This window comes from Pteropus vampyrus, unplaced genomic scaffold (assembly GCF_000151845.1).
Source record: "Pteropus vampyrus isolate Shadow unplaced genomic scaffold, Pvam_2.0 Scaffold34, whole genome shotgun sequence".
NCBI classification, from domain to species: domain Eukaryota; kingdom Metazoa; phylum Chordata; class Mammalia; order Chiroptera; family Pteropodidae; genus Pteropus; species Pteropus vampyrus.
In genome coordinates this window covers 392,452-400,383 of record NW_011888815.1, presented here as the reverse complement: position 1 = coordinate 400,383, position 7,932 = coordinate 392,452, and the positions used below count along the sequence as shown (strand labels likewise).

Here is a 7,932-nt window from a genome sequence, read left to right as displayed (position 1 = left end):
TTCTCCTCTGCCTGTCTTCATGAGTCCCTTTGTCCTTTGCCTTTTTTTCAATGTACTCCCCCGGCTCTGCTCCGTCAGCCATGCTGGCTCTCCGACCCTCATTCTCTTCGGAGGTCACCCTGTTCATCTCATACCAAAGGGCGCTGCTTCTGAGAGCTTCACCCTCCTCATTTGTCAGTTTGATTTCTTTTGCTCCTAGGCTCAACCGTTTGTCTTAGCGCTTCCACCCTAAGCAGCCCTGTCCCTGGTCCCCCAGAAATATTTTGAGAAGGAGAAGCAGAGCTAGAATACAGCCAGTTGTTCAAGCTCCAAAGGCCAGCTGAGTCCCATCTGGCCGGCCGCTTTTCGGGCCCCAGTAAGCACTAGTTTCCTTCTGCTCCCTGACACAAGCTCGCCTCCCTTCATGAAAATGTCTGGTTAGTATTCCAAAAGAGCATTCTCCGATGGCACTAGTGGGAACCAGGCTGTCAATTTATTTATATCCAGCCTCAGGGCAGAACCACTGTGCATGTATAAAGTTATAAGATGCAGAAAATACACTCTGTGTGTGTGTGTTCGTATATGTGGGTATATATATATTGATTAGAGGTGAGGTTTAGAAATCTATTGCCCCATGGGTTGGAAAAGTGACTAAGAGCAGGATATAAAAATGCCAGAGAAGGACCTGGTGTTATTGTTACGTGAAGGTCAGTCTTTCCAGCTCGTGGTTAAGTTTCCTACAGAAATGCTCTGTCCTAGGTGGGTAATCACATCGTCACTGTGTGTGGACTTGTTCTACCCAAACTTAAGCTGGTGGCCATGCCTTACATCATACAGAAGGACACATATTTCTTAAGTTTCTTATTTCTGAGATCGACAAAATGGGCCACTGTCCTGGGGCACACTCCAAGGGGAACTAGGACCTTGGCTAGTCTAGCAGCTATGATGTCTTGGTGGGAAGCACTCTGAATGTAGGATCAGGGACCCCGAGTTCAGGTTGGTTCCCTGCTTATTGAGGGTTCAGAGATAATCTTAACCTTCTCCACCTCATCTTTAGGATGGCAAGAATTAAACGCTATAGTTTTCATCTATCTGGTTTATAAAGATGTTATGCGTGTGTGTATTATACAGTAGTTTCTCCCTTAATCACGGCTTCTATTTCCACGGTTTCAGTTACCTGCAGTCAACGGGGGTCCAAAAATATTAAATGGAAATAACTCAGAAGTGTGGAGTGGCGGGCCGTTCTCAGTAGCGAGTGAAACTTTGGGTCGCCCTCTTCTGTCCAGCCTGGGATGCAAAACCATCCCTTTGTCCAGTGCATGCTCGCTGTACACGATGCCCACCTGTTAGTCACGTAGCGGCCACCACTGTCCTACCGCAGGGCTTGTGTTCAGGTGACTTAGATTTTACTTCACAAGAGCCCCCCAAAGTGTGAGAGCAGTGATCCTGGCAACTCGGATACGCCAAGGAGAAGCCGTAAAGTGCTTCCTTAAAGTGAAGAGGTGAATGTTCTCTACTTCATAAGAAAAGAAAAAGAATTGTAGGCTGAGGTTACTCAGATCTACGGTAAGAACGGATCATCTATCTGTAAAATTGTGAAGAAAAAATTTGTGCCGGATCGCCTTCATATAACTTTTACTACTGTTATGTGTTCTACTTTACTGTTGTTAATCTCTTATTGTGCCTAATTTACAGATTAAACTTTATCATAGGCATGTAAGTCTAGGAAAAAACAATATGCCTGGGGCTCGATACTAACCGTGGATTCACTGGGGGTCTTAGAAAGCGTCCCCCACAGAGAAGGGAGGACTGACACATTATGTATATAACGAGAGGATGCAATTAACTTAATTATCCATGTCGCGTTACATGGTCTTTTATGTATTCTCAAAGCCTCGTGCAGTTTTTGGTCACAGCACTTTCAAAACTATAATAAAGCAATTATTAATGGAAATCCTCTATGCTAATTTCCATGAAGAGACAAGGCTCGTGTCCTTAGCCTGAAAACAATAACATCTCAGAAGGAATTTACTATATAGTTTTAGATGAATAAATGATTGATCTTAATGTTAAGTCAGAGTACGAATGAGCCCTATTAGGGCATTTTTGTGTTTGTGTGACTAATATTCGCTGACATGCCTATTAGTCTCTTGGTTATGGATGAAGTAAGATGATTCAATGATATCACTGTCACTTATATTACGAATTATTGTTAGCTCTTTTGGACTTTCTCCCACTGTCTCGCAAAATGAGATTATGCACCCCCATTTCATGGCTGTAACTCTGGAGGCCTCCTGGACCTTGATCCCAGCCGGTGTTTTTCACAGGGCGTACACAGCAGCACCGTCGTAGCAGAATCTAAGCAGCATGCTCCTCTCGCCTGCTACCCGCTGCTGCATCTTGAACTAAGTCTTTTTCATTGACTATACATACATCCTGATTCTTTTGCCAACAACAGGCTCTAATCTGAACACTCCTATTGTAAGAACGAGACAGCTAAATGAGGTTGGCGGAAGACAGGACTGATTGGAAAGAGTTGCATTAAAAAGTAAAACATTTCTCCTCGTTTCCGGTGAACAAAATCTGCTCACAGGTATCCTGCTTGCTGGGGCTGAGCACCGGGGCCTCAAAACCACGTGGACCTCCGATAGGATTGTTTCCTCTGTTGCCAGAGCAATCACAGCCTGACAGCACTCAGCTCTGTTACTCTTATTTCTGTGCTCGTGGATAGCGAAAGCCTCTGTACCCAGACGCAGACCCCGGGGAATCACGAAGCCACAGGCGCACCATTTGCAGTCACTGCTCGGGAGCTTTTAAGTGGATGTGATTTTGGCATCTTCCCTTGATTTGGTAAGCAGATGCAGAGATGCTTAGACTGAGGCCCGTAGGAAAGAGGATGGCATAAGACAATGTCAGCTCTCCACTCTAGACAGCAAACGGGGTAGAAAGACTGGGCTGGTGCATGTCCCTGGTGCCATATGGGGCGAGCCTTCTGGTTTCTTGATGAGAAAGGGAATGAGATTTGGAAAGGTAGGACTTATGGAGGCATCTGACCTAAAAGGAAAGATGACCCGAAAGTCTCCAAAAGCTTTTATTTAAACATGTGAGGTTTAAAGCCTTGCATTTTGGCATAGACATTTGATTAGGGTCGGGGGAACTCTTCCTGGAACCCTGGTTCTGGTGGCAGTTAGCGACATAATCTTGACTAAGGCATTGCTTTATTTTTACGGATCTGTAAAATGGAGGTACGGTCTCTCTGATTCCTATTTATCCTCGTATGCATGGTCCAGAAAGACAGAGAAAGGCAATCACAGAGACCTTAGCTGTCCGCTGTGTCATTCATGGCTCAAGCACAAATGCACCAATAAAAGACCCAGGGAAAGTCCAGCATAGAAATAAAGGACACATTTGAAATCCAGCCCACACCTTCGGCCCTGCTGTTCCAGTGAATGCAGGGCCTTTTCGCAGTTACTAAGGAAACATTTGTCAGTAATGGATCAGGAAGCCTGGGCAGAAAGGATGGACACAGAGGGGCTTTGTTCAGAGAAGCCCATCAGATGGAGTCTGGCAGAGACACCAACGTGCTTCGTTATGGATTCGCTCTTCAGCGTGAGAGCATTGGAGTCCATTTGATGGGGTCGATAAGCCAGGACGCCTGTCCACAGGCCCCTTTCTTCCTTCTCTGCCACCTATTGGTTCCAAGATCTGCAGGGCTGGACTGGCTTCATTTTGACTCCCCTGCTGGGTGCGTGTCGAGGTCGAGGATGCACAAAGTTAATAGAGTGCACAGCCCCTCCAAACGTGTTTAAAAGTCACTGTCTCTCAGCTCTGGCTGGCATTCTGTAAAGAGTCTGAGAATGTTCCTAGGGAGGATACCAAAGGAATAGATCTCTCGTTGCTCTATCTTGACTAGTCCTTAAGTCGTAGGGTGTTGACTGCAAAAGAAAAATAGAAACGGGCCCGGGGACCCAAAGCGATGAAAAGTCCGGAGAGTACCAGGTGCTGCAGTGCGTGTGACGGAGGAAAGAGATACTCAAGGAATGGAATACGCCTAGCCAGCCTTTTTCCTTTGCCTTTTGTCATTACTATTTAAGTTAAAATCTTAAAATTTAACTGGCAGTTTGTAAAAGTGAATTTTAATTTTACTTGTAAATTTAAAGTGATAAAATGGCTTTAATTCAGACAGACTACTATTTCTCAGCTTATATGCATTGCTTAAGGAAATATGAGTGTCAAAAGCAATGACTTTTTTACAATTAAAAATAAAGGAAACCAAAATTAATAGCATGTATTGTCACCATGCGTAACCGCTGTTAACATTTTAGTGCATATAAACCATTAAGACGTTTTAAAAGAAAATTGGGATCATAATGCATATGTTAAATTTACTGTACTTTTATACTATGTCATGAATATATCCCCATGGTGTTACCAATTCAGAACATATATTAATATTCTATAATGTGAATACAATCATGTTTATTTGACTAGTCATACACCGGTATGCTTTTAGGATTTTCTCTGTTGCTCATCTCATGATTATTAAGATTAATTTCTAGAATTTGAATGACCTCCAAGAGCTTAAACATTTTTAAGACTTTTTTGAAATATATTTCCAAATTGCCCTTTGTAAATACTTGAGTGAATATGTACTTCCGCCAATAACAGACTGTGACAGACTGTTTATAGCTCTTTACCAGCAGGCCGTTATGATTTGGGGAATGAGGATAAAGATGAATTGAGAGGCGAATCATGCTATTTTATTGTTAAATTAATTTGCATTTTACATCAAATGAGATTTTTTTTCCTTTATTGCAATTAAAATTAATTTTGTTTCCCTTTTTAGTTTGTGAGTGTAGGTTATTTAGCTATATTTAAATTTTATTTATTCAATCATTAATTTTCTTTATGGTTTCTTTTCAGAAGATATGCATTGAATGACCTTCTTCTGGTTCGGAGATGATAAAACATAGGAATCTATGTCATATTATTTCTCTAATTATTCATTTTTTACAACATTGAATCCTTTAACCAAAATGGAATAATTTGATATTTACTGTGAGATTTTTTCCCTGAAATATGGTTTTTCTTTGATCTGCCCCAGAATCCATATCCTGGTGACCTGAAAGTCACTTTTTTTTTTTTTTTTTTTTTTTTACCATATGCATACCTCTAGGCATTGCCTGATCTTTGGCACTTTCTGTATGCTTGCCCAGATCCATCGGTCATGTTTCTCATCAATACCATAATGTTTAATTACTGTAAGTGTATAAGATCTTCTATCTGTAAGAGAAACCCCATTATTATTTCTTACTCTTTATTCCAAAAATGTTATTGGAATAAGATGATATTTTCGCCATGTAGTCTTCTAAAGTGGAGTTAATTTGCCAAGTCTTAAAACCCCCACAGGTATTTTGATTTCCTACGCTTTTGTAGATTAATATTAGGAGAATTGATATCACATGGTACTGGGCCTTGCTTCTTTAGAATTCAGCCTATTTCTTCATTTATTTAAATTTCCCTTATCTTTTGGTAAAGTCTTTGAGTTTATCAAAAAACCCTTAGGGTATTTACTATTAATTCCATTTCTAGATATTTTATAGTTATGTTGCTATTGTGAATGGGATTTTTATTACAGTTAATAATTTATTTTGCTGTTTTATAGAAAGAAAATTGATTTTGGGATATTTAATTTGTAACCTGTCCGCTTACTCAATTCATCCCTTATATCTAATGTATGTTCTGTTTCAGTTGATTCCTTTGGTGTGTTTTAGTACATAATCGGTCTTCAAATAATGATAATGCAATTTCTTTTTTTCCTAATATTTACGACTCACTTTTTCTTATTGAATTGTTTGGAACTTGTCAAATAATAAGTGACAGGACTGAGAGCAGGCCACAGTTTTAAGAAAGATCATCAAGTATAATTTTGATGTCGGTTTTATATAAGTATTTGCTTTTACCAGTGATGATAAATACTTGAATAATGTGCAGTGGGCTAAGTACTAATCTAAATTTATATATATATATGTGTGTGTGTGTGTGTGTGTGTGTGTGTGTGTGTGTGTGTGTGTGTGTGTACACACACATACACACGCACACACACACACACACGTGTAAACTTTCTGACTTAGCAGTTCCATGAGATCGGTGGTATTTATTATTATTATCCCCATTATACAGATGGAAAAATTGAGATAGGTCAAATGAGGGCCTACCATGCAATGCTGCTCTCTCAGGTTCAGAAAGGGCCCTGGGGAACTCATGTGCTAAGACTTGTTTCAGATGTGGATGCATCATCCTTCCAGAAGCTCCTGGTGATTTCTCCTCTGCCTTCTCTTCGTGTACTAATATTTACGTTAGTAGATTTCCTAAGGATACTATCCCCATGCTGTTCTTCTTAAAATACTCACTAGATCAAGTAGCATAATTATTTTTAATATTCATATGTCTGAACATAAATAATTTTTTCTTTAATTGGGAGATAGATCTGAATGAGGTTGGCTTATTGCCTTATGGGCTATCGTGATCAATTTTTGCTATTAGGGTTATGCTAATAGTTCCCCTTTTTTATTGAGTTATAATTGACATCGAACATCGTATTAGTTTCAGGTGTATAGTGTAATGATTTAATACATGTATATATTGTGAAATGATCATAAGTCTAGTTAACATCTATCACCTCAAGGTTATAATTTTTTTTCTTGTGACGAGAACTTTTAAAATCTACTCTCTTAGCAACTTTTGAATATATATGATATGGTATATTATCCATGGTTTCCCAAGGACTTATTTTTTGGCTGGAGGTTTATACCTTTTGACCCATTCAGCAACCACCAATCTATTCTCTATCTACTTGTCTTTTTTTTTAGATTCCTCGTGTAAATGAGATAGTCTTTGTTTTTCTCTGACTTATGTCACTCAGCACAAGCATAATGCCCTCAAGATTCATCCCTGTTGTCACAGATGACAGGATTTCCTTTTTTATAGCTAAATAATATTTCATGGTGTGTGTATCACATTTCCATTATCCATTTGTCTGCAAATGGATACTTAGGTTATTTCCATGTCTTGACTATTGTAAAAAACAGGGGCATGCCGATATTTTTAAAGAAATTACAAAAATTTTCTGTATGTGTGGTTTGCATTCAGTGCTGCTGCTTCTCTGGATTTATCTTCTGAGGCCCTCACACATAAATGACATTTTGAGACACAATATTTTCTCTATTCTGTGCATGTTGCTGCATTGTCTTTGGTATTTAATAATAGTGTGAGCAAATTTTTGGCTGTTTAATATTGATTATTTATAGGGATCCTAATACTTCTTTTTCATTAATTATACCTCATCTATTTGGTGAGCCTGTTTGATCTGCAGATTCAGATTTTTTTTTAAAACACTCTCTTCTCTCCATCCTCTTTTTCCTCCTCCTTGGCTTCCATTAAGGTGACCGTGCTATCTGAGTCTAAAATTCCAAATGGGAACAGATCACTTTTCCTTCATCTATTCTAAAATTCTTACTCACACATTATTTTAATCTATTTTTTCCCCACTTGAGATACTGAAATTTTTCTTGAGGTCGTCTTCTACGTAATGGATTTTATGTTTTGTGTTGAACAGTCTGTTAACTCTCTCCATTTGGCTTTCGATTTAGATATTGTATTTTCTATCTCCAGAATTTCTTTTGAGATCTTAGCTTTTATGCCTTTTGCTGTACTTTCACAATGCAATATACTCTTGATTCTTTCTGAGACCATATACAAGAACGTCCCCAGATTTTTCTCATTTCTGACAGTAAGTCTACTTTGTAAAAAGGCACTTGCTTGGTGTCTTCATAGTGCCCCTCTGTTAACTGCAGTATTTCTACAGAGGCATAGCATCTTCCTTCTGGGTATGTTTATAGTGATTGTTCAAGGATGCCCAGTTTTATAAGAAGAGATAGTCTTTGTCAGAAG

At 39.2% G+C, this 7,932-nt stretch overlaps 1 protein-coding gene across 1 annotated transcript in view; it reads left to right on the top strand.

Annotated features, from left to right (window-relative positions):
• The window catches only part of AGBL1 (ATP/GTP binding protein like 1), a 545,529-nt gene that overhangs the window by 531,885 nt on the left and 5,712 nt on the right, over positions 1-7,932 (top strand). The gene's annotated exons all lie outside the window — the stretch shown is intronic.